Genomic DNA, 26,619 nt, shown 5'->3' on the forward strand with positions numbered 1-26,619 from the left:
TGCAGACGCACGAGGTCTGGGAGAGGTCTCCTTCAAGGAGACTGTAGAACAGGCCTGGAGCAACCAGGGAACTCTTGATTGTAAAGATAGACCTCCGCTAGGGCCCACAAGTCGAGAGACAAGGGACCGCAGGAGGCGGCAATTTGGCGTGCGTAAAAGGGCACCCACGGGCCACCGGAGGGGGCTAGGGTGCTGGTCTTTGGCACAATTGCTGTAGAGTGGTTGGCTCAAAAACGGGCCGAAGCACAACTTCCCCACTGGTCAGAGTTGTGTGCTACGCAAGAGGTGGCCGGTGTCTTGGGGTATTGGGGATCTCGGCTCCCACGCGGTCCACGGTGCCCAAACTCATTGAGCACACTCACTGGCCTCTGGGATGCGCTGGAAACCCATCTCAAGGTTTCTGGAAGTCGTCGAAGTTCGTGAGAGCAGCGAAGTTCCAACCGGGTCACTTGCAGTGTTTCAGGTGCCTGCCAAGCAGGGGGATAACTCCTTTATCCCAAGGGAGATTTCTTCCATCAGCTGGGCAGTAGCAAGTCGAAGGTCAAGACTGTAAAGTTCAAGAATAATCTGAGGCTCTGGGGCCACGTTATTCACCTTTATCCCCAAGATTAGGGGAGTGTCCAGAGTAGTGTCCACCAATGAGAGGTGAGGCGGGAAAGGGTGGCTACACCCTCTCCCCTTTGTGTGTTTCCCGCCTGGGCGAGGGGCAGGATGCCCCTGAACCGGTTCCAAGCGGTGTATGCAGAATGAGGCTTCTGCAGCTGCCTACGTGCAACTCTGAAAGGACATTTGGTGCACCCACCCTGTTCCAATCCACATTATCCTGTCTGGGGAGATGCTAGCACCTCCCAGCCACAGGAGCCCTATTGTCCAGCTGGCGAGGCTGGGGTTTTCCCCAGCAACAGCCAGCCAGGGTCGTGTAGGTGGCGGGTAGTAGCCATTTTGTACTGCTTGTGCACATTTAAATTGGGGTCTAAATTCTGCCGCTTTTCCCATATCGCCCCTCTAGCAGGGGGGAATCGTACCCTCATGCCCATGGCTGGACTGGGGGTAGGATTCCTACATGTTTGACACCAAACACGATATGGTTCTGTGTAGCCATTCTCAAGTTATCGCGTTATCGCGATAGACTTATAATGCGGTTAGGAGTATATGGTATGGCTACACTACAAACAACCCAGCAATGATTTTACGAGGGTTGCAGAGAGGCCCTACTCATGTAGGGGTCCCCCCTCACACATACCTCAGCACCCTGCCTTGTAGGATTACCAAGGCCTGCTATAGGGGTGACCTATGAGAGTATATGTGTTGTAATGGGGTGGGATATAGGGTACCTATATCCCTGCAAGGGGTGCTAGCACCACCTTACCCAGACTACAGTAGTGGTCTGGTGGTGTCAGTTTGTATGGCTGTCCCAGGGTGGCACAATAAGTGCTGCAGCCCTGGTAGGCCTACTGAGGGACCCATGCCCTGGGTACCTAGGGTACCATCTACAAGGGACTGTCAGGGCATCCTCAGCATCCAATTGGTTGGTACCTAGGGTACTCGCATCATTTAACAGAGGAAGCAGATAGGCTGGGGTCCTGGATAGCAGGGCCACAGCCTGGCTAGAGTCATAAAACAGCAAAAACATCAGCAAAAAGTTGGGGGCAACTATGCAGTCGATGCCACTCTCCTACACTATGGCTTGTAAAACATGCTTAGGGGGGAATTAAGAATCTGGTGGACAGTCTGCAGATCTGCCAGGGTGGATGAGCCTATGGCCTCTGCAACTTAACCAGAGGATCGCCCATTCAATTTCCCATCTACCTGGCCAGGAAGTCGGTGCTGTGCAGACAGTCCTGGTGGCAACACACCCTTCAGAGCACTGCAAGCTTGCAAATACACCTTTTTTTAAAGCTTCTAGTCTGCAAACTAATTTGAATTGAGAAAATAGACATGCAAACAAAGTAGGAGTTTGTTTTCTCATTGCAAAAAACAGATTCCTGGACGTGCAGGGAGCTTTCTTCCTGCATGTCGGGCCATTCTATTACCCTGCCTGTATCCAGATGCCTCGAGCAAAGAAAAGTAGTGATGGTAGCCCCACAAAACTGTGGGATGGCCATCAGTGTGACTTTGTGACCCCATGGCAGGAGGGCTGCCAGGTCAGAGGTTTACACATGAGGATCTACCGAGGATAAAAACAGCCCTTCCACCAAATGTAATTAGAGCTGGAGAATGGAGAGCTTGGTAAAGAGGAAGCATCACAGAGTTAAGCTGGTGTTTCTGCTCTTATAAAATCTAAATAAGACCCTTAATCTCACCTCGGTCTTTGCTCCTCGTGCCTTGAAGCTGTCAGTGACATATAGTGCTAAAGAAAACACCAAAAAGGATCTTATAAAAAGCAAAGCAGGTAGTCTAGACATATCTGTTTGACGTCAGGGGAAGAGAAACAGGTTTACAACTTTGCTATCTTTGAAAGTAAAAAAATTACAATTTTGCATTCAACAAAACACAAACTTGTATGTACATACACACACATCAGCCTTTGAAAACACCACATGAATGGCAACACCTTGTGCATTACAATTTGCCTTTTTAACTCCTTCTCAAACCTCTTTTTTTCAAATTCTATTTCTCAGGCCTCCAACTTCTCAGTAGCTCTTTTTCTGTTGGTGTCCTATTTCAGCCAACTGCCCTTGTCAAAATGCCTGTTCCCTCTCTCAAGTGTTTTAGACAATTTGGCTATATCTCCGAAAAGGTAGGACAGTCATGATTGTATTGAGAAACTTCTGGTGTCCCCATGTCTCATACAGCACAATTGCACTCATTCACCATTTTTGTCTGTCCTCTCACAGCTTTCCCAATGAATACGGGAGAAGAGAAGGTTTCCTCCTTTCTAACCCCCTAAAGCTGAGCTCAACAGATGATATATGGCCAGTCATGACTGTAAAATATTTTATGTGGTTGTTACACCTGCTTTTACCTTCACCCCTAACACTTGTTTTCACTTGATACTGCCTTAGAGGATGCAAGAAAGAGTACATAAACCCCATTTAAAGAAGTCAAACTTGGACTCCTGGGAAGAAGCTAAATATAGGATCATCTTTGGAAAGCCAGAAAATACTAAAATTGTTGAGAGGTGCTGATTCACTGGCTTTTTAAACATCTTGAAGATCACCAGTTAATAGATGCTAGCCGGATGCGTTTATGGCCTGGTTTAGTAACTGAGACCACCCAGGGAGCTATATTGAAAAACATCAGACAAGATAATAATGAAGACATTTCCACCTGCCTAATCCTGCTGCTGCAGATGTGCTGTCATGGTACTGCCAAATGAGGATCTCAAACAAAAACCTTCTGTTTTATTCTGTCCACCGTGAAAGCTTGTGTTGTTAATGTACCCCGATTTCTAGATTGAACTATGCCAATGATTGTTACGTGATCCTTCCTAAGATAGCTATTTGCAAGCTTCAACCATTCAGAATATGGCAGCATGCCTTGTCAAGATTCTCATGAAATTTGATAGGTTCTACCAGGCTTGCCATATGCTGCACTGGTTGGGAGTTTCTAAAAAGATCCACTATGCAGCACTCTGCAGTGCCCAGGGCCGGACTGGGAACCGAAACCGTCCCTGGCAAACTGCTCGGCCGGCCCCCCAGGGCGGGGTGGGGGGGGTTTGCTGAGGGGGTGCGGCCGATCTGTTTGAAAGGGCCAGTTTCGGACGATTTTGTTACTGGGGGGCGATTTTGCATGCCCCCAGTAACAAAAACAGCCCCCAGGGGCCCAAAACCGGTCCCCACCATGGCGGCCCACAGGGGAACCGCCCAGTGCCCGCCTCGACCAGTCCGGTCCTGCTCTGTGCGCATCGTGAAACAGGGCACCTGCTGCCAATATGTTTGCTCCCAAGTTTTAAGGATCCCTTAATGTTGGCCCCTGCCTCCTGCTATCAGTAGCCCAGTTTAGAAAGGCTCAATGAGGGGAGAAGTATAGAGGGCTGTTCCTTCTCTTTTGTTGCTTCTTCTCTGTGGATTGTAGTCCATCTTGGCCTTCGCAAAATAGACGCCCATTCTATGTTTAGGAAGGCTGTTCGAATTCAGCAATTGTATTATCTTTATATCTTTCCTGAAGCTTGTCTTCAGTACCAAGATACCTTTTTTTTTTTTTTTAAATAAATCTTATTTATGAAAGTTTTGTACAGACATAAACATGTTACATACTGTTGGGCAGCATCGAATCACACAGTTTCCTTACAGAGTTGTAGCATTGCAGAGCTTAATGGCAAAACACTGCAAAGATGTATTATGTTACATCTTACTGGACAGCAAAAATTACAATACTGTGTTTGTTTCGCTTTCCAAGAGTCCAAATACATGAGTCCTACGATTAGAGGTTGGCTTGTAAGACATGAAGTAGTTACGAGCTTATCCTACAATACATGCATGTATACAAGTCATGGCATTTCCCAAATACAAAGTGAACATACAGGGCATACTTCGTATAACTGCAGCCGCTAAGGAGAGTATTGTCCCCAGGGTATTATGAATTCAGTTAGCAACTAGCGTAACATTGGTGGGTGGGTATCTGTGGCTTATGTTGGACTATCTGCAATTGCACCATCTTTGTCTTTAAGCCAGGTCATGAAGGATTACCAAATATCCTTAGGGCGTGAAGCAATGGGCATAAGGTCCCAGATTGCGGTAAGGTGCTCCTGACCGTAAGCCATATCCTGTACCCAAGTCTTAGTGCAGGGGGCTTGAGAGGCACCCCAATGTATAGCTAATCTACGTTTTGTGAGTAGTAACATAATTGCCGTGAGTTGGCGTTTCTCAGGCGGGGCACCTTCAACGTACCCCAAAAGAGCTACTAGCTGCGTGCAGTCAAGTGATATTCCTGTGACCTCCTTAACGGTGCCATATACCTCCACCCAAAATCTGGCTATGAATGGGCAATCCCACGCTACGTGTAGAAAGGTTGCGTTATCCTGCGTTATCCTGTTTACACTTCCCTAACTTGTGCAATTGTAAGGGAGTGCGATACACCCTATGTAAAAACTTACCGTACCAAGATACCTTAGGGTGGTGGTTGCACTTTATAAGAAAGATCAACTCATATCTCGCATGAATAGGTTTTCAATATATTTAGCGGGTGTCCTCAGGCACAGAACTCAGAGCTGGTGACGTTTTTAGAAGAAATCAAACAGAAATGATGGGCGTGGCTCTTGTCTTTTGGTGAAGAAGCATTGTCATCTGAGGGATAGCTCGTGTCGGACGCCTGACCTATGGCTAGACCCACACATTCGTAGCTATGTGAAGCCTTAACATATTATTTTTGTCTAACTACACGCCTGGCTATTTGCTACAATTATGCTACACATTTAGGAACAACCATTATTGAAAAAAATGGGTAAATCTTCTCAAAGGAATTTTTGGAGACATTCATTACCAAGTGTTGCATTTTATAATGTATATTGTCACCAATGTTCCCTCTAATTTTTTTCCTCTGTGTGCAGCAGTATAAGGTCTCTGTGCGCTGCAACAAAGGCTATGTGCGCCGGGAACCACACCGCGCGTGTGGATGCAGCACCAAATATCACTCTAAACTTTTGCTAAAAAAAGTGAAGAGAGTGCTTTTTTCCGCACATGTAGTGCCACATGAAGAGGCTTAAGGCAAGTTTTCAATTTAAATATACACGCAATGACCTGATTTCGTTACACAGGCAAGTACACTTTGGTTTTAGAAAAGCACAGGACTCCAATGGTGGTATCATAAGATTTTACTAAAGATCCTCAACTCGAGCACTGTTCATAGGGTGTGGAATGTTGGGAGCCTATACAAGATCACATTTATACACAATTACATAACATATTTACAATTTGATGTGCAGGCTATGGAGTAATGTCTGGCTTTCCCGTCAGAGATGGTTTGTCACCAGTCCAAAAACGAGCCCCCTACAGCAAGTCGTCGTAATTACTTCTGGGTTTATAGTAACTTGTGGTAAAGTCGCAGTCAGGGTAGTGAATGCTTTGCAAAGGCTGGTCGTTGTTTCCCGTGGTTAATATTTCTGCTGGAGAGAGTGGTTTGTCTAGTTGCAGTTTTGACTCATCACAAAGTTGTACAGAGGGTTAGTATAGTTGTCACAAAAATGTGTATGAAGGGTCAAAGAGATGCTTGCAAACTGCATGGTATAGGTTAAAGAGTTATGTTTTTTTCCTTATCTTTCACTATACTTATGATGGTAAAAAGGATTGGTTTGGGAAGAAATACACTCTTATAAGTAAAGACAACCCTAACCACTCCAGTTCATTTTAAACACTAGACCTCTGCAACCACTGACTCAAATTAATCACTAGCAAAACAGTCTGTTGCATTCTGCTACTGCTCTTGTTGAGTTTCAGGTTAGAACTTTGAGGGATGAGTTTTGGCCTTAGCATTCAACCCCTTTATGAAAGTATAGTGGTTGGCACATGCCACGATCCAAACCGCCAGCTGCACAGGATTTAGGGCAAAACAGAAAAAGAGTTCACATAGATGATTTTATAGCTCCCAGTCCAAACTACAAGTAATGTTTGTATTTACCCGTGTTTTATATTGCAGGACAAATATGTGATAGTATTTTCAAGGCACATTTTATTTGTACTTAAAAAATGAACATATATGCTTTTTTAAATTAGATGAATATATTGAACCACATTCTGCCTGCAAAGCTAATAAAGACAGCATCCGCTTTACAACTACTTTGTTTAAATAAAAACTGTCCTGTGTTTTCATTTTTTGTTTTGGGACTGAAACATAGAAGACCAAAAGGTTCCGATTTAAATATCCTTTACCTTTTGGAAAATGGTACGAATGGCTCGTGCCTTTGTGTCTTCAAATATGGAAGGCCTCAAGGTATCTCTATTTCAAACATATGACAATAAGCAGCATGAGCCTAGTGCCAATAATGGTCCCTCTCTCCTTTTGTTACCTGCTTGCGATGGGTGATAGCTGGTTACTGCAGGGTAATGACACAGTGAGGGCTGGTGCCATAATTAATCCATGTAGGGCAGAAGAGCTTCGGCCTATCATTGGAGGGGGTGCGGAACAAAATATTTAAAGAATTACAAAAATAAATCACCATAAAAAGGAGACAGGGAAGAAGGCACAATAAAACAAGTTTGAAGAAAAGTGATAGATGATGTAGAAGCACTAGAGTATAGGTAGCCTAAAAATGAATGTGTGTCTGTAATGCAACTGGTGCTTATGTAAAGCGCTCTGATACCTTCTGATCGAGTTAGCGCTATATAAAACTGCCAAAGGCCCACAATCAGCTCTGCAGCCCCTCACTAATAAAAGAAATGCAGTCTCAAACTTGACGTGTGCTTTCATAATCCTGAAAGCACACGTTGTGCTTGTTGACTTTCTGCATCCCTTTTTAGGTCTAGCCTGAGCCAGCGCGCATGTCTTGCTCTGCGAGGCTTCTAGTGAGGACTTCAAACTGGGACCACACGCTTGTGAGTGTGCTCTTTCACGCTGTTGGCCTTTGCGTGCCTCTTTCTAAGAAAGACAGCATGCAATTGGCCAGGGGCGGGTGCATGTCCCGCCTTCTCTCTCCCCTGACCTAGGGAGTTCGGGAGCGAGCAGCAGCGTGGCCGGGTGCCAGCTGCATACCTCGCATTCCTTGCAGTGCACGCGCACCGCGCTTGTTTCACCTTCTTGTGCTATCTGGAAAGGGGTGCACTTACATCAAGAAGTTATCACTCAATCTTTATGCCCGGCCCTTGACAAGAAAGACATTCTATAGCCACTCCAGACATGGTATTTCTGTTTGTACAAACACCTGAGGTGCAGATTGATCGAAGTGGCTTTCTGAAAAAGAAGCCTAACAACTCGATTCATGCTGAAAGCAAGCTGCCAGACAGTAACAGAGGTAAATCATTCCAGTCAAAGTAGTCCGAAACAGACACCAGCATGCAATAGACTAATTTAGTCTGTTACAGATGTTTAACAAAGTGATCGGAAACAAGCTACAGCAAATAGTTATGCGTGTTTCATTAAAAAACAGGTAGGAAAGATAGCTAGCTGTGCATGTATCACAAACGAAACAGACTTGTGCCCGGCAACAGAGTGGCAGAACTAAGGACATGTCAGTTCTGCTACAACAAGAATGCAAGCGTTATCTACCGTAGGAGTAGCGTCTCTTACTCAGCACTCCGTGTGTTTGAAGAATTTCCAATAATTGTACCAAAGACGTTGAGTGATTTGAACTTATTCTTTTTTATTTTTATATCAATTCCATGAAGTGTTCATATTATTTCATTCATAGTATTCCAGACATTATTTACTCATTTGCCGAATTTCTGCCCAATGCATTTCGGGCGTGCCCTTCATCAGGGGTCTTATGTTCTGAAAGCATTAAAGATGTTGTGGTAAGACAATAAATCAAAATCAATCTTGTTTACATGAGTTAAAAAAGGACAAACATGTAATAACAAACGGGGTGATAACTATGGTCATGATTGTGAAAGAGAAAAGTGGAGAGGGCGCAAAAACACGAATACGAGGTAAACTCAACGAACAACATTTAAACAAGTCCATGCTTCTTTGCTGTGCTCTCGTGCTCAACCAAACAATGTGTTAAGGATGAAAAACAGATCGCGAGCTCGTATGTGATTGTAAGTTAAGAGTGCACGAGTGGTGGTATGAAATGGCACTGACAGTAGTGGACTGTGAAATGAGCGTGCTAAGTATTGATGAGGGAAAACTCATGGTTAGTGGGTGGTATCAATACGGCGGTGCTAAATAAACTGTGGACTCTGACCTTCCAATGAGTGTCACAATGGTCCGTGATATCTACCAATGGTCGTGGCTTTTTTTAGAAAGATGACGAAACGTTGGGGTTCACATACGCTGTCTGTAAAAAAGATTGCAATTGTAGTTTACGAAACTTCTATTCCGTATGATCTGAGTTTAAACTGACGAGCGATTTAGCATTGATGAACGATTTAACATGGAGACTTACCGCAGTATGCGGAATCCGCATGAATTTTCTAACCCGCGTTCACGTTTGGAAAGTCGATTTCCCGCATTTCAGAACGTAAACAGGATATAGGACGGTAATCCGATCACGTGATAACTAAAATGGAGAACAGACTATCGACATCGTCGTCTGTAGAGAAAAGCGGCTCGTATAAAGAGTGTGTGTGCCAAGAATAAAAGAGGAAAAAAACGTTAATGTGGAATAATGACCAAAAGTTCAGAATAATCCCAATGAGTTATCAATAAAAGATGGGTTATGTGAAAGTGTGTACAATAAACAATCAAATTAATCAAATGGGTAATCACAGTGAAAAGATTCAACAGTGAAATGGATAATTAAATACGTAAATTATTGTTTCTATGAGTACAAATGACAATGTATTACAAGAAGCAATTAAAGTCCAGGCGTTCATTCAATCCTTTTGGCTGAAAGGTATTCAAATAGGTGATCCAAAATATCTCTCTTCGCAGAAGGTGTTGAGCGTTATCTCTCCCTGGAAGAATAGGTACATTCTCTAATATACAAAAACGAAGTTGACTCGGGTTATGATGTTGTTGATTGAAGTGCATTGCAACTGTCGATTTAATGTTTTTTAATCTGATGTTACTTTTGTGTTCGATGATGCGTGTCTTTATTTTTCTTTGTGTTTTTCCAACATACGCTTGGCCGCATGGACATTTTAACATGTAGATCACATTACTGCTGTCACATGTTCCTGTAACTCGCAATTTAATGACGGTTCCTTTTGTAGGATGTAAAATTTGATTGCCCTTAATTATAGCATTACAGTTGCTGCAGTTGTAACATGGTAAAGTACCGCGGTGTTTCAATCTGGTGGTATCTTCCTTTGGTTGTAATAATTCTTTAAAATTGCGAGTGCGTGCATAAGCAAATCTGGGATTGTTGGTAAAAATTCCATTGAAATCTTCTTCAAGCGAAAGTAATGGCCAATGTTTAAGAATGATTCTCCTTATGTTGTGGCTCCTTGTTGAAAATTTAGAAACAAAAACTGATCTTTGTTCCTCATGTTTGTGTTGCGATATTAGTAACTGCTTTCGTTCAAGTTTTTGGACCCTTTCCATGGCTTCATTGAGGGTGGCTTCCGGATATCCTCTCTGTCTGAATTTATTGATGGTAATGATTTTGTGTTCATTGTAGTAATCTTCTGTTGAAGAGATTCTTTTAATACGGAGCAATTGAGAAAATGGTAAATGATGCTTTAGTGATGGTTGATGAAAACTGGTGTAATGAAGAAAGTTGTTTCTATCTGTGGGTTTACTAAATACTTTAGTATCCAGTTGTCCCTCGTTGTTGATGAAAACATCCAAAAATGATATTTCGTTTTTACTGATGTTAGATGTAAAACCAATTCTGTCGTCAATTGAATTGAGTTGTTGGATCACTGTAACCAGTGCTAGTTCAGTACCTTTCCATAGTACGAAGATATCATCTATACATCGTTTATACAGAATGAGGTTCGAACTCCAGTCAGGATTTTGGAGGATATGATCAAGTTCAAATCTATACATAAAGATATTCGCGTATGATGGAGCGGCACAATTGCCCATTGAAGTTCCCGATGATTGGACGAAAAAATGTTCGCCCCATTTAAAATAACTGTGATAAAGGGTGAAATGTAGTAATTCCATCAAAAACACTTTGAGCATTTCCTCTTTGTCACTGGTTATCAAAAATGATTCCACTGCTGTTAAACCCATGTTGTGGGGTATTGAGGTATAAAGAGATTTTATGTCAATTGTGCTACAACGTCACTTGCTATTCAAGCAGAGCGAGGGAGTCCACTCTGGGCAGAGAGTGCTCTACAAACGGCCATTACAATTTCTCATTCTGAAAACAGTGCGTCTGAGATCTCCAACTGTAAATGTGTAAACCCCTTACTCACTTGTGTGAGAAGGTGGCCTGATATATGCTGTTCACTAGTTCTAGTGGGCATCTTGTGTCAGTCCAAACACGCCCTTATGGTGAATGGTTAAAGACAACCTTATATGAAAGCTATCCTAGTGATAGCTATGGAGTGCAGCCTTCAGGCAAAGTCTTGAAGGAATGTAAAGCAGCTTGTTTTAACAGTCTATAATCACTTGAATGATCAAATGAAAGGACAACCACACCAGGTATATATTCAAAATATATGTATTTAAGATAAAACACACCCCTCTCTTTATGAGACTGGAGTTCGAAGTACTTTGTTTACAAGTGAGCAAGCATCAGTAAAAGCACAAATACACGTTTGGGCCCTAGGGGCGTACCAAACCACATACCAAAAAAGTGGTTTAAGAGCTACAACTGGAACAGGCACTAGGCCTATTGCCTCTAGAATCGCTGGGACCCCAAGGAACCACCCAAGGTAGTGACACAGGGGACCCACGGGAGCTGTATTCAGTGTGAAAACACAACCGCGGGTTCCTATTATCTTCTATGGGCAATGTCGCGGTTGGAAATGTAAAGATTAGGGACACTTCTAATTGAGTCTGGACCAAACCCTTTTGGACTTAAGAAGTTCTAGGGCTAGCACCCACGAGAGCATCGGAGTACTCGAGTTACCTCACCCAGGGAAGCTGGGTGCATAGGTGTCGGATCGCGTCGTCGATTTCAATGAAAGCCTGCAAAGAACTGCTGCTGCCGTGAAGAGGAGAAGTGTCCGAAGAGATCCAGGCCTGGATCTAGGATGTAAGGAACCTGAAAGCAGAGGGGACAGAGTCTGGGTCACTAGCCAGTGACCGAGGGCAGAATGGACCAATACCCACAGATGTCGGGTGCTTCAGGTGAGTTGATGGGTGTCTTGACTCTTCAGCCATGAGGTCCAGGAGGGGTCGACGAAGTCCACGAGCCGGATTCGAGCTGTCCCACAAAGTCTGTCGAGTGCTGCGGTGTCAGTGACCAGATTGGACCCAACAAGCCTTGGCAATGGCCAGTCACTGGAATTCAGAGAAAGGTCTGCGGTGCAGACCAGCAAGGTCTGAGGGACTCACCCAGCGAGGGTAAGTCGGGGCACGTCTAGAGCAACCAGGTAAGCCCAATTAGAAAAGGAGTCGCCTTCGTGGGGACCAGCTAGCCAATGGGCTAATGATCGTGAAGGAGCCTCAAGCGATCGCACTTGAAGCTGGCCCACGGGTCACTCGTGGAGTGGAGGCCAACAATCTTCGGTGCAGGAGGTGCTCAAGGCTGGGGCTACTCAGAGCCCAAAGCAAAACTTCGAGGAGGACCAGGAAGACAGTGTTGCTGCAAAAGTTCATGGTGTCCAGGGGTCACGGTTCCACGTCACCCACGATAGCCATGGGCCTCAGCTTTGCTGTGGACTCAGGGTAGCCTCGGGGAAGTCTGGAAATCCACCTCTGGGGACGCAAAGACTTCGGTGTCTGGCGGGAGCTTCAGAATTGCAGACCGGTCATTTGCTTCTTTGGTGCCTGCCAAGCAGGGGAGTCACTCCTTGGCCCCAAGGGAGATTTCTTCAGTCTTCTAGTCAGGAATGAACTTCGAAGGTCCACGATGTACATTGCAGAGTTTCATCCAGGGTAATCTAAAGTCCTAGGGACTGGATTCCTATACTTATACTAAGTTTAGGGGATGAGCTAACTCTAAGACCCCACCTATGGGTGGGCCAGGAAAGAGGGGTGGTTACACCCATTTCCTTTGTCCAGTTTCGCGCCAGAGCAGGGGCAGGTAGCCCCTATAACCGGTTTGAACTGCAGTATGCACAGTGACACCAAGTGTGCCCCCAGTGCAGGACTTCAAAGCACCAGAGAGTGCTCCCGCCCAGCCCCAATACACATCAGCCTGTCTGGGGAGGTGGGGACACCTCCCCTCGACAGGAAACCTATTGTCCAGGCCTCCCCTGCCGGAGTTTCGGTCAGCAGCAGGAAGCCAGACCCATGTCTGTGGCAGAGGCATCCATTTTGTGATGCCAGGGCTCAGGAAAGTCCTACCGGGTTTAGCCAGTGTGAACATGTCTCTCCCTCTAGAAGGGTGGAATGCTACTGCCGCTGCCAGAACTGGTGGGGGGGTAGTATTCCAAAGCGTTTGACACCAAACACGACATGTTTTGATGCAGCCATCCCAAAGTTAGCATTGACTGCGAGGTTATAATGCACTTAAGAGTATATTGTATGGCTGTATCACAGAACAGCCATAAGGAAGTATTTCCGAAAGCTGCAGACGGGCTCAGCTCATGCTTGGGCACCCTCTCACATAAAACCAAGCACTCTGCCTTCGGGATTGTCAAGGCCTGCCATAGGAGTGGCGTATAGGTTTATATGTGTATGTATAAGGTAGTGATATAGGTAGCCTATACCACAGTAAGGGGTGCAAGCACACCCTTACCCAGGCTGCAGTAGAAGACCTGTGGTGCCATTGTGGAGTGCTTCCCAGGGGTGGCAGAATACATGCTTCAGCCCTGGTAGGCCTCTGAGGTACCTATGCCCTAGGTACATAGTATACCATATACTAGGGGCTTATAAGGCACTCCAGAATCCAATTAGATATGTACCTAATGTACATTGAAACCATTTTACAGAAAAAGCAGATAGACTGGGGCCCTGAATAGCAGGATCCCAGTCCAACTAAGTCATAAACCAGCAAAACACCAGGAAAAAAAGTGAGGGCAACCATATAGTTAGATTCTACCTTCCTACATAACCACCCCCCAAACGAAAGGAGATACGGCTAACCTTGGCCAGTTGAGCCTTTATTGACTAAGTGGCCATATAGGGAGGCACCTGCACTAGCATGGTTGCCCCCTGTCTTATGGTCCACTGAGCTATTCCTCACCTTAAGTGCATTAGAGGATCTCCACCATGGGAATTACTACCTGTGGTGTGTTTTGGCAAAGTAGAAGGCTGGTGAGGTGTCTGAGTAGAGAAGTGAGGCCCTAATAAAGTTGGCCTCAGCTTCCTCAGATCACTTGTCACCATGGATGCCTTACTTTCCATGACTGAGTTGTACTTTGCTCTAAGGGTCAAACTCTGGCTGCCTACAGATGGGGGTTGGGTCCCTTTGGATGGAACACTGAAGGGGCAGGGCAGGTTTGGAACCTTTAAGTCCCATGTTTGCCCTTGTCCAACGGAGCCCTGCTTGGGGAGGTCCCTACACAATGGTAATGGGGATCCCTCAGTGTGTTGAGGAATTTTCACCTGGCTAGAGCTACTAGACTGGGTGCCCCTAATCTGCTGAAGGGGGGGTTCCTCTGGACAGGGGGCCCTGTGGAGTCCACTGACCTTCCTGACCTCTGCAGCCCTGGGCTGACTGAGGTAGGGTAGAGAGGGGCAGGTTACCTGCTCCAGACTGGGTAACACCTTGGAAGGTTCCACTGCCATCAGTGGTGTTGCCATGCCAGGCCTGACTACCTCTGGGGCAGTTCCTTCACAAGGGGTAGGATCAGTTCCCTGAGGAGGCTGACCCTTACCTATTGTCTGGGGGAAAGAAGACTTATCTTCAACCCTTGTGCTCTCTTGTGGAGGAGAGTGGGCCATTATTTCAGGCTCCATTACTCCATACATTTTCTGGGTTTGGGCTGTGGCAATCACAGCCCCACTAACTCTTTCAGGGATGCCCAGCATTCTTAGATGAGTTTGGTGTTCAACTTCAGCCCAGGCTGCAATTTCCAGATCATTGCCCATCAGGCAATCTACAGGCAAGTTTGGGGACACTGCCACTCTTTGTGGGCCTGTGACCCCTCCCCAGCTGAGATTGACTATGGCCATGGGGTGATCTGTTCTGACACCATCAATGTCGGTCACCTGGTATTTAAACTCAGGTAAAAGCTGCTGAGGGGGGATTAGTCTCACTGTCACCATGGTGACACTAGCCCCTGTGTCCCTGAAGGCCAAAGCTTTCTGACCATTAATCAGTGGCTCCAATCTGTACCTGCCCAATGCATTGGGACCTATGGTAAAAGTGGCAAATCCCATGCCACCATCAGAGTCAGTGGAGTCAGGTGAGGAGGCCCTACCTAAATTGAGGCCTACCTCTGTTCCACTTGCAAAAGCACCTAACTTTTTGGGTGCAATACTACCACCTGGTGGATTACTACTAGTAGTACCAGGAGGAATGGTAGTATTTGTTGGAGGAACATTATATTTATTGCCAATCCTGGGGCAGCTGGGATCAGTTTTCCAGTGCCCAGGCTTTTTACAGACATGGCAATATGGTTTCTTTTCAGGAGAGGAAGGAGTTTGGGACCCACCCCCAGAAGAGGACTTTTGGGGCCCTGTAGTGGACTTATCTTTAGATTTGTCCCCACCTTTCTCTTGGGGCTTGGTAGAATCTTTCTTCTGGTCACCCCCCTGATTCTTAGGCCTTACCCTGGTTCTGACCCATTTGTCTGCCTTCTTTCCCAATTCTTGGGGAGAGCTCAGATCAGAGTCCACCATGTACTGGTGTAAAAGCTGGTTTTGACAATTTCTAAGGATCTGCTCCCTCATAATCAAAACATTGTAATCATCAGCATCCTCTTCTCTTACAGTGAGGCACTTGTCTCTACCTTTGTCTCAAAAGGAGAGCCATAAGATTGCTGCCCACTGACCTTGAGGGACCTTCTGTACTTTACAGGCCCTCTCCAAGGCAGTTATCCATTTGTGTATGTCATCCCCACTCTGGTAGGGAGGGACAATCTTACTTAGGTTTCTATGGTCATAAGACCTCTCCCTATCTCTAGGGAAATTGCTGCCACCAAGGGACTCTAGTCTCTCTTTTTTACTAGCTCTGTAGAGCTCCAGGGCTTCCCTATCTAAGGCCATCTGCTGCTTTCTGAGGTTGAACTTGTCTTGCTCATACTTCAGCAGTCTCGCTCTCCTCGGAGGTTTCCCTCCCTCTGTGAGAAGAAACAGAGGTTCCAATAGAGGAGTTAGACTAGATAGATCCCCTTGACAGAGATCTATCCCTTCTAGCCCTGTTGTCAGGCCTACCAGGAGGAATAAAGGAAGGGCATTAATGTCATCCTCCTCCTCCTCATCCTGGTGGTCTGTGTTCACCAGAGTCTGGTCATTGTCACCAGTCTGGTCAGCATTAGAGTTGGGGTCAGGGGAGTTTCCACCCCATGACCCACCCTCATGTGCTGCCCCACCCACACTGTCTACATCAGGCCCTCTAGGATCTGTGATATCATCCAGTTTCAGTATCTTTATGAGATGCTGGGTGAATGGACTTTTGCCTGTCTTCAGCTTCCTAATGGTATATAAGGCCCTAAGCTGAGCAAAGGTGAGATCCTCATATTTATAGGGAAGGAGCTCACTGGTTCCTGGTAGGGACCCAGTGGTTCCTGTTTGGTTAGACATTACTAATGTGGGTGGTGTATTGCACTACCGACACTAGTGTGGCCTACTAAACTCTCTTGAGTTGTAGAAAGGGTGTGCTATCCCTTAACACACAACTCTAAGTTCAGTAGAACTTGCTGTAGCTAAACGTGATATTATATGTACCTCAGGTACCTTTAGTTGTTTTCAGTTGATCAATTCAATTGAGATTATCTGGTGAACACAATAGCAAGCTGGAATCCCACACGCTGCACACCAATGTGAGAAGGTGGCCTAATATATGCTGTCCACCAGTTCTAGTGGGCACCTTGTATCAGTCCAAACAACCCCTTATGGTGAATGGTTAAAGACAACCTTATATGAAAGCTATCCTAATGGTAGCTATGGAGAGGAGCCTTCAGGCTAAGTCTTGAAGGAATGTAAAGCAGCTTGTTTTACCAGTCTATAATCTCTTGAATGATCAAATGAAAGGGCAACCACACCAGGTATATATTCAAAATATATGTATTTAAGATAAAACACACCCCTCTAGTCTCTTTATGAGACTGGAGTATGAAGTACTTTGTTTACAAGTGAGCAAGCATCAGTAAAAGCACAAATACATGTTTGGGCCCTAGGGGCGTACCAAACCATATACCAAAAGAGTGGTATAAGAACCACGACTGGAACAGGCACTAGGCCTATTGCCTCTAGAATTGCTGGGACCCCAAGGAACCATCCAAGGTAGTGACACAGGGGACCCACGGGAGCTGTATGCAGTGTGAAAACACAACCGCTGGTTCCTATTATCTTCTATGGGCAATGTCGCGGTTGGAAATTTAAAGATTAGGGACACTTCTAATCGAGTCTGGACCAAACCCTTTTGGACTTAAGAAGTTCTAGGGCTAGCACCCACGAGAGCACCGGAGTACTCGAGTTACCTCACCCAGCGAAGCCGGGTGCATAGGTGTCTTTTGGTGTCGGGTCGCGTCGCGTCGTCGATTTCAATGGAAGCCTGCAAAGAACTGCTGCTGCCGTGAAGAGGAGAAGTGTCCGAAGAGATCCAAGCCTGGATCTAGGAGGTAAGGAACCTGAAAGCAGAGGGGACAGAGTCTGGGTCACTAGCCAGTGAGAGAGGGCAGGATGGACCAATGCCCACAGATGTCAGGTGCTTCAGGTGAGTTGATGGGTGTCTTGACTCTTCAGCCACGACGTCCAGGAGGCGTCGACAAAGTCCACGAGCCGGATTCAAGCTGTCCCATGAAGTCTGTCGAGTGCTGCGGTGTTGGCGACCAGATTGGACCCAACAGGCCTTGGCAACGGCCAGTCACTGGAATTCAGAGAAAAGACTGCGGTGCAGACCAGCAAGGTCTGAGGGACTCACCCAGCGAGGGTAAGTCGGGGCACGTCTAGAGCAACCAGGTAAGCCCAATTAGAAAAGGAGTCGCCTTCATGGGGACCAGCTAGCCAATGGGCTAATGATCGCGAAGGAGCCTCAAGCGATCGCACTTGAAGCTGGCCCACGGGTCACTCGTGGAGTGGAGGCCAACAATCTTCAGTGCAGGAGGTGCTCAAGGCTAAGGCTACTCAGAGCCCAAAGCAAAACTTCGAGGAGGACCAGGAAGACAGTGTTGCTGCAAAAGTTCATGGTGTCCAGGGGTCACGGTTCCATGTCACCCACGATAGCCATGGGCCTCAGCTTTGCTGTGGACTCAGGGTAGCCTCGTGGAAGTCTGGAAATCCACTTCTTGGGACGCAGAGACTTCGGTGTCTGGCGGGAGCTTCAGAATTGCAGACCGGTCAGTTGCTTCTTTGGTGCCTGCCAAGCAGGGGAGTCACTCCTTGACCCCAAGGGAGATTTCTTCAGTCTTCTAGTCAGGAATGAACTTCGAAGGTCCACGATGTACGTTGCAGAGTTTCATCCAGGGTAATCTAAAGTCCTAGGGACTGGATTCCTATACTTATACTAAGTTTAGGGGATGGGCTAACTCTAAGGCCCCACCTATGGGTGGGCCAGGAAAGAGGGGTGGTTTCACCCATTTCCTTTGTCCAGTTTCACGCCAGAGCAGGGGCAGGTAGCCCCTATAACCGGTTTGAACTGCAGTATGCACAGTGACACCAAATGTGCCCCCAGTGCAGGACTTCAAAGCACCAGAGAGTGCTCCCGCCCAGCCCCAATACACATCAGCCTGTCTGGGGAGGTGGGGACACCTACCCTCGACAGGAAACCTATTGTCCGGGCCTCCCCTGCCGGAGTTTCGGTCAGCAACAGGAGGCCAGACCCATGTCTGTGGCAGAGGCATCCATTTTGTGATGCCAGGGCTAAGGAAAGTCCTACCGGGTTTAGCCAGTGTGAACATGTCTCTCCCTCTAGAAGGGTGGAATGCTACCGCCGCTGCCAGAACTGGTGGGGGGGTAGTATTCCAAAGCGTTTGACACCAAACACGACATGTTTTGATGCAGCCATCCCAAAGTTAGCATTGACCGCGAGGTGATAATGCACTTAAGAGTATATTGTATGGCTGTATCACAGAACAGCCATAAGGAAGTATTTCCGAAAGCTGCAGACGGGCTCAGCTCATGCTTGGGCACCCTCTCACATAAAACCAAGCACTCTGCCTTCAGGATTGTCAAGGCCTGCCAGAGGAGTGGCTTATAGGTTTATATGTGTCTGTATAAGGTAGTGATATAGGTAGCCTATACCACAGTAAGGGGTGCAAGCACACCCTTACCCAGGCTGCAGTAGCAGACCTGTGGTGCCATTTTGGAGTGCTTCCCAGGGGTGGCATAATGCATGCTTCTACCCCCGGTAGGCCTCTGAGGTACCTATGCCCTAGGTACATAGTATACCATATACTAGGGGCTTATAAGGCACTCCAGAATCCAATTAGATATGTACCTAATGTACATGGAAACCATTTTACAGAGAAAGCAGATAGACTGGGGCCCTGAATAGCAGGATCCCAGTCCAACTAAGTCAAAACACCAGGAAAAAAGTGGGGGCAACCATATAGTCAGATTCCACCTTCCTAGAAAGTGCAAATACAAATCTGACCTGCATTGATTATGGGATTATCAAAAGCTGCAAACTTGGCGGCGGTTAGTCATTCTGGGTACTCAGATGAACCATTATGTCAGCACTCTGTTGTCCCGGGTTCGATCAGCTCTCTAGCACCCACGACCTATCGCCTCAGCAGCAGGTTTCAGTCCACTGCCTCAGCCCAGAGCGAAGGGACAGCACTAAAATGTACTTGCTGTATTTATTTACCATAGCACCAGATCTACACGTCCATGGGCCGGGAATGTGGGTCTCAAGGAAGAGCAAACAGCATCTGTTGCACAACTCTCTCAGTTTAGATTAAGCACTTGTGTATGGATAAATGATTGTTATAATGATGGGACATTAGTATTGAATCAAGAGACAGCCCTGAAGTGAACAGGCAGCAGGCTGACAGCACTATCTCCCAGAAAAAGACACAGCCCTCAAGTTCATGCCATGAGTTTACACAGTTAAGCTGGGTACGTCTTGTCTTGGATACTGAGCCTCCTGATGAAATTCTGTGCAACAGTGGCAAAAGTGCATAAAGAGGGGTCCCTCTTCATGTGCTCCATTTGTGCTCCCCAAATTCAAAGTGCAGGCATTACCACTAGATACTCGGGCCATAGTTCACAATCAATCAATCAAAAAGGCTTTATTTCGATAAAAACTTATCATAAAAACATCACAATAAAAAAATTTCAGTTCATTATGACTTAAAAACCATAGTTCACTTTGCACTAACAATGGCATCCTCTGTTCAAACAGAACTACCCAATGTTAACAAGCAATTGCAATGCAATAGGTCTCTCATTTACGTGAGTTTGAGCTATTGACATTACAAATAACAATGCCTTTTATTTTTGTTTTCGTTTTTAAAACAAATAAAAACCAATGCCAATAGCTTAAATTCGCCTGAATGCGAGACCTATTGCATTGCAAATGCTTATCCTGATAGTGCGCGGCTGCGAGGCTGATTGTGGGCCGTTGAGATAGAATTCATGTTTATTGCAGTGCACGTGTGCGCTGCAATTAACATGAATACTATCTCAAAGGCCCACATCAGCGCTGCAACAGCACACTATTAAGAAAAGAAATGCAGAAAGTCAACCAACATGACGTATGCTTTCAGAATTCTGAAAACACACGTCGTGTTGGTTGACTTTCTGCATTAATTTTCCTAATAGTGTGCGGCTGTGGGGCTGATGTGGGCCTTTGAGATAGTATTCATGTTAATTGTAGCACCATTGTGTGCTGCAGTTAACATGAATACTGTCTCAAAGGCCCACATCAGCCCCGCAACAGCTCACTCTTAAGAAAAGAAATACAGAAAGTCAACCAACACGACGTGTGTTTTCAGAATCCTGAAAGCACAAGTCGTGCTTTAGATTAGCTGCATTAATTTTCCTAATAGTGCGCGGGATAGTATTCATGTTCATTGCAGCGCACAATGGTGCTGCAATTAACATGAATACTATTTCAAAGGCCCACATCCGCCCCGCAGCCGTATTAGGAAAATTAATGCATCAAGTGAATGCGAGCCCTCCCTAACCCCACAGGCGGTAAGGGAGACACCTACCTGCCGTTCCCTCTTGTCACCATTGTCTCTTCCTGCCTCCCGCAATCAGGAAATGACCGTATTTCGCGCTGCTTGCGTTTTAAAAGTGGTGGCGTGAACGGTCTCGCAGGGATGCAGTGTGCGCGCTAAATCCAGGACACTACGCGCTCCGGGTGACCATGGTGCACGTGTACACCTTATTGGGAACAGTAATTGTACTTGCAGGATTTTTCAAACAACATTGGTATTTGTGTGGATTAAACACTTTAGGTGGTGTGGGCTTCAGAACAGAGTTGAAGGCATGGTTGGTATTATAGCATATGTTAACAAGAGGCACATTTCAGTTTCTTTTGGAGTGACCCCTTTTCAGGATATTGCTCATCAGCCACACATTTTGTGTGTTCTGGAGCTTGACGGACTGTTCGTATCCTTTGCAGGCTAGACCACCATTCATTTGAAACTTAAAAGAGAATTACCTTTTTTACCAGTTTTTTAGTACTGGTTGATGTAGTTCCACTATCTTGAATGAGAACAGCGCAATGTGGGGTGCTAACAACAGCTATTTTACTTTTATTTTAGAATAGGGCAGATTCCTGGCAGAGTATTTAACAGGTGATAATACTGACAACTGATTGGCACTCACTTTTCAATCTCAGAAGGAAGGTCACACACCCCGAAATCAGGTACATTAACCCACTAAGCTCAATATGCTGAGACCTGTACGTGTGTGGCCCCAAACAAATATATGTGCAACATACAGATGTTTCTTCACACACAGTAATGAGGGGTAGGAGGATCACCCCACTCCGACCTCCTGTACAGGACTCTGCACACAGACAAGTGGACTAGTAAAACGTATGTCGCTATTTAGAAGAGGTGAGTGAACAAGACACCCATGTTCTTAAAACTGCCTTCACCCACAAAAATGTGTGGCATGCTTCATCATAGGGCTGCTACAACACCTCTGTGCAAGCCAACGACAGAGTTGGAGCAATAGGGTGGGGAGACAAAACAAACAAAGAGAAACAATGCGACATACAGATGTGCAGACTGAAAAGGTTTTTATCAACAGTTAAACAATAGTGTCTTTCTGAAGATGGAATTCAAAATAATTTATATGCACTTTGATATTTCACAGAAGGTATTTTCATATAATGGGCAAAAAGGCGTTTTCTTGAAACAACTTTGCAAAAACTAGTCCTAAAGTTTGTTTGTACTTCAGTCTGTAGAAACTGTTTTTTGTTTGTCAAATCACTCATTAACCTTTTTAACAAGATCTGTCATCAGCCTATAAACATTGTCAAATCTACTAAAGCATGTTTGCTGTAAAAGTATCAGGTTTGATCAGTATTGTAAAATGCACATTTTATTACACTATTTTCGTGTATTGGCTCTAGGAATAGCTCTGCCCCATTGTTTGAAGCATTAGCCACGCCTTTATTGGTTGAAATATTAGCCCACAACCCCCACACATAAAAATGTGGGTCTAGTTGCACCCCGGCGAATAGCTTGATATTAATTTTATTACAAAGCAACTCAACAGAATATATAAACCGGAATGAGCACCAAAGTCACCAATGTTGACATTGGGAGAGGCTACTGCAGGCCAACGCTCCAGATGTCATGACATCTGTACCTTGTCACACTGCTGTTTCTAGAGGGTGGCTGGCTACGGACTTTCTCTCTGATCTCGGCACATGTCCAGGATAAACGTCATCCACCAAGAGCTAAAGAGAAGACCTGGAGTGGAATTAAAGAACTGGCCTATCTCTTCGACAGAATTATGGTAATGTTTGGTGAAATTTTAATATAGAGGGGTAAGGAGACAAAAAATGATGCATCGAATGTGAACACAGTGTCCTTTTGGGGATTGAAACAAACTTTGTGTATCAAGTAATGCAGAACAGTGGCGTAACACAAAGTTGTAGTGTCCCCTACAAAATATGTTAGGTTCTCCTGAAATCCAGGGCACCCAAGGGATAATTGCTCAACATAGGCATGTCCCATCGCTTCTCGCCTGTTGGCTAAGATCAAGTGTAGCATCTGTTCTTATCAGTTTAACATAGTGATGTTCCTTCCAAAAACATTACATTTTAATAACAGTTTGGTCCTTGTTCACTGCAGGGGCCGAGCCTGAAATACACATGCATCATGCAAACACTCATCACCAGCAGTTTGGACTGCAACAATACTCTCTACAACGGAATCCAGCTCCTACACAGACTCCAGACCATCCAGAACGACGTCGCAAAACTCATTATGGACCTCCCATGCTGCAGTTGATGGAGCAGGAGAAATACAACATTTTTTGTACCCCTGCAAAGTTAATGCTCTCATAACTTTAATAACACTAACCGTGTGAAGTATGTAAACTAATCAACAATTGCACCGATTTTAGACTACACGTGGGAAACTAACAGCTAAATTGCAAACGTCTAATTTACTAATAAAATGTGAATCGAATTAATATAGTTTGTGATTACTTAAAGAAGAATAAAGTGCATGTATTTTGTTGTTAGTAGAATTTTGTTGTGGCAAAGAATGCAAATGGTAAGTATAACAGCTTTGAATGTTGCTTTCGCTAGGTAACACCTAACATGGGAGATTAGAATGGAGGGTGGTAAACAGAAGGCCTTATATTCTATATCTAATTCCTGTTATGTTTGCTTTTGTATTAGTTCCGACTTGGCTCTGCAAGGCCTTCACTGAAAGTGGCAGATTTCAAATGCGATGGCGCAAAAGAAAAGAAAGATGGCCCCTGCACATGATCAGAATGGATGTTCAGTCACAAGTGTACAGCTTATGCCCGAAGTGAGAGATGTCAAGGACAGCTTGACCTGAAACAAGAATGGTGCCAAAGAGACAAGTTTAACCATATGGGAACGGATGAAAACCAAGTGTTGGAGGATGAACATGGAGAGTGACCATGAATTGGTTACAAAGAAATTCTGAACAGTCTAAATGAAAATATGTATGAAGTAATGTGAAAGCTCAGAATGATTTTGCAAATTATGAACTGGTTTGAGCTAGGAGGACAATGAGTTGATCATCACCACCCCTTCAAGGAACCAATCAAGAGTGGGAGAAGCCCCTAAAAGTTAAAATTTTGGGTATAGAAAGTTAGAGAAAGGGTATAAAAGGGCTTTTGTTTTAGATTAAGTGTGGCTTTTATTTTTCGTGCTGTCGGTTTGAGGCGATTTTTCTATGGTGCAAAGACTTTGAATTAAAATTTGAAATCTAAAATGTTGATAGAAAAGAAGAACGAGAACGTTGCGGGAATTCTATCTCGGGAGGGAAGCGTCCGAGGAGGTTAAAGGGACAGTCAGCTTGGGAACCTATCCTGTGATCTGCGGTTCATTTCCGAGTGAACCATTCTCTTCATCGCCCTATGGCCAAGGGGTAATGAGTATTTTCCATTTTTCTGATTTTTCAAATGTATGACTGTATTTATTAAATGCCTAGATGTATTTGCCTAATAAACTTTAATAGATTTGAATCTCCGTAAAAGTTTAGATAAAATTTTATGAAAAATAAAATCTAGTCTGTGGTTATTAGAACAAAAGTCATGGTAAAATTATGTTGTAGGTTTTTAAATTGATGAGCTGGACTTAATCGCCATCAACTGATTCCCCCTAGTTTGGTCCATCGACGGAATTGCAGAGTACCTTGATGTGTTATTTTAGAACGGACAGCTATTGAGGTTTTATGTATAAAATGTATATACTTATTGTATAGGTTAATAAGGTACCCTGCATGTCTTGCACCTCGTCTAAATTTATCACTGATTCAGGAACGGTGTGAGTGTGTGGTATTTTCAGTGTTATGGGCCCCACCAATGAATGAATAGAAAGGGAATTTTCCTGAATTGGTGACGACAGGCAAAGGGTTTTATGTTAGACCCGCTGCATCACACCCACATCACACCACACCTCAGGAAGTTTCACTGTCTCCCCATTCACAAGCGCAGCCAATTCAAACTTGTCACACACACATACAAAGCCCAACACAACACAGGATCAGAATACCAGAACTGCTGCATACACTTTCACCAACCCACCAGACACCTATGCCCTGCCTCACTGTCACTCACACAACACCTCAGAACCTCCTCATCACTTATTGAGTTCCACAAGAAGCTGAAGTTCTGGCTCTTCATATAAGCACCTTGGGACCACACACCTAACCTAAGCACTTGGATACCGTCAAAAACGATTAATGTGCTATACAAATCAACATAACATACCATAATATATCATTCGCATTTTTCTTCCAGAATCTCGGTCAAGCACCACAAGTCTGTTCTGGTGGTTGTTCGTGCTTTATTATTATGGATAATACAATACATAAAGCAGCCTACATTAGCATGCATGGATGGAAAGAAAATCCATATATCAATTAAATAAATATCTTATTATTACTTTTAGTGTTATTTCTCAGATATTTGGCCTATAAGTGGCCTTGTAAATAAATAAATTTTTCAACAATTGAAGTGTGATCCCTTCCTCTTTGTACCCTGGAATTTATTTGTTGCTTCATGCAGCATTTAGCCCCTCCCATCCAGAAATCACAAATAGTAGGATAAAGTTAACAGACTACCGTGACGAATACCATGCCAAGATGGGAGGACTGCAACCAAGAACAATTAAATGCAACAGACCATCAAAGAGGTGGCTCGATTTATAAAGATCTAGATTTTTATAAAATTTGCAATCGGTAAATCATTCTAACATATATGTGTAATAGATTTCTTTTTGGGAGCGAATTTCCATAAGCTTGATCTGATGTCACAAAGTAGATGCCCGGAGTGCATTTACCATACATTGGTGACTTATGTCTAATTCATCACAGTCAGAGCCACTGGAATTATGCAACTGTGCATCAGTGACATTTTCCACATGACCCATTATCTGCTTCATAATCTGCAGATTTTAACAAAACGTTTCTAGCTGAAACAGATCAAAAGTTACTAAAAACAAAGCAATATATGTTGTTGCACAGTGGAAGGTCCTTTGCAAAGGTTGACTGGTCACATTTCTGTAGCTTGCCGCCATCTTTGGGTGCTGAACTGGTACTAATGAAGTGAAACCTTACACCGAGACAGTCTTAACAAGTGTAAAGAACTGACAAAAAAAGTAATACTATCACAAAATGTCCCGCATTACGACGCATACATTGCCTTAATTTTATGACGCATTAGTCAACCCTGCCGCATACTTTAATCCTCCCTTAAAATTCCGGTGTCTTAAAATTGCAGTGACCCTAATTATAATGTACACTGTACACATTCAGCAGCGTGGGAAATGGTAGATATAATTTTTCACTGTACTTTTCCCCAGTATGAATGAATGAATGAATGAGTGAAATAAAACGTATAGAGCGCTAACTAAGCACAAGGACATCAAGGCACAGTAAATAGATGATCCTGAGTACCCAATGGAACTATTTTACAATGCTTGGTTTGGTGCTTTTTGGATGTACACACGAGTTACATTGCATTTTATTTGACACGATTCTTGTAGACCCTTAGGCAGAGCTGGAGCGCCGTGGCCGTGGGCGGAGAGAAATGTGGCGCCCTTTCTGACGGTAGTGAATTACATGAGGCAGCAGGGGGTCCCTTTTGTGCTCACTGGTCAGTACCTGGATGAGCAGGGACTGGCCCCTAAATACAAACATCCCAGGACCTCCCCCAACTCACCTAAATTACCAATAGTTTAGCTGCCTCACCGCCGATGATGGATTTATTGATATATGTCAGCACGGGTGAGTAAAGGGAGGGCAT

At 44.8% G+C, this 26,619-nt stretch overlaps 1 pseudogene; it reads left to right on the forward strand.

The window, feature by feature from the left end:
- The first annotated feature begins 22,845 nt into the window (after window positions 1-22,845).
- On the forward strand, window positions 22,846-23,002 carry LOC146861500 (U2 spliceosomal RNA; annotated as a pseudogene).
- Window positions 23,003-26,619: the final 3,617 nt, after the last annotated feature.

Source organism: Triturus cristatus, chromosome 3_1, assembly GCF_964204655.1.
Source record: "Triturus cristatus chromosome 3_1, aTriCri1.1, whole genome shotgun sequence".
Taxonomy (NCBI): domain Eukaryota; kingdom Metazoa; phylum Chordata; class Amphibia; order Caudata; family Salamandridae; genus Triturus; species Triturus cristatus.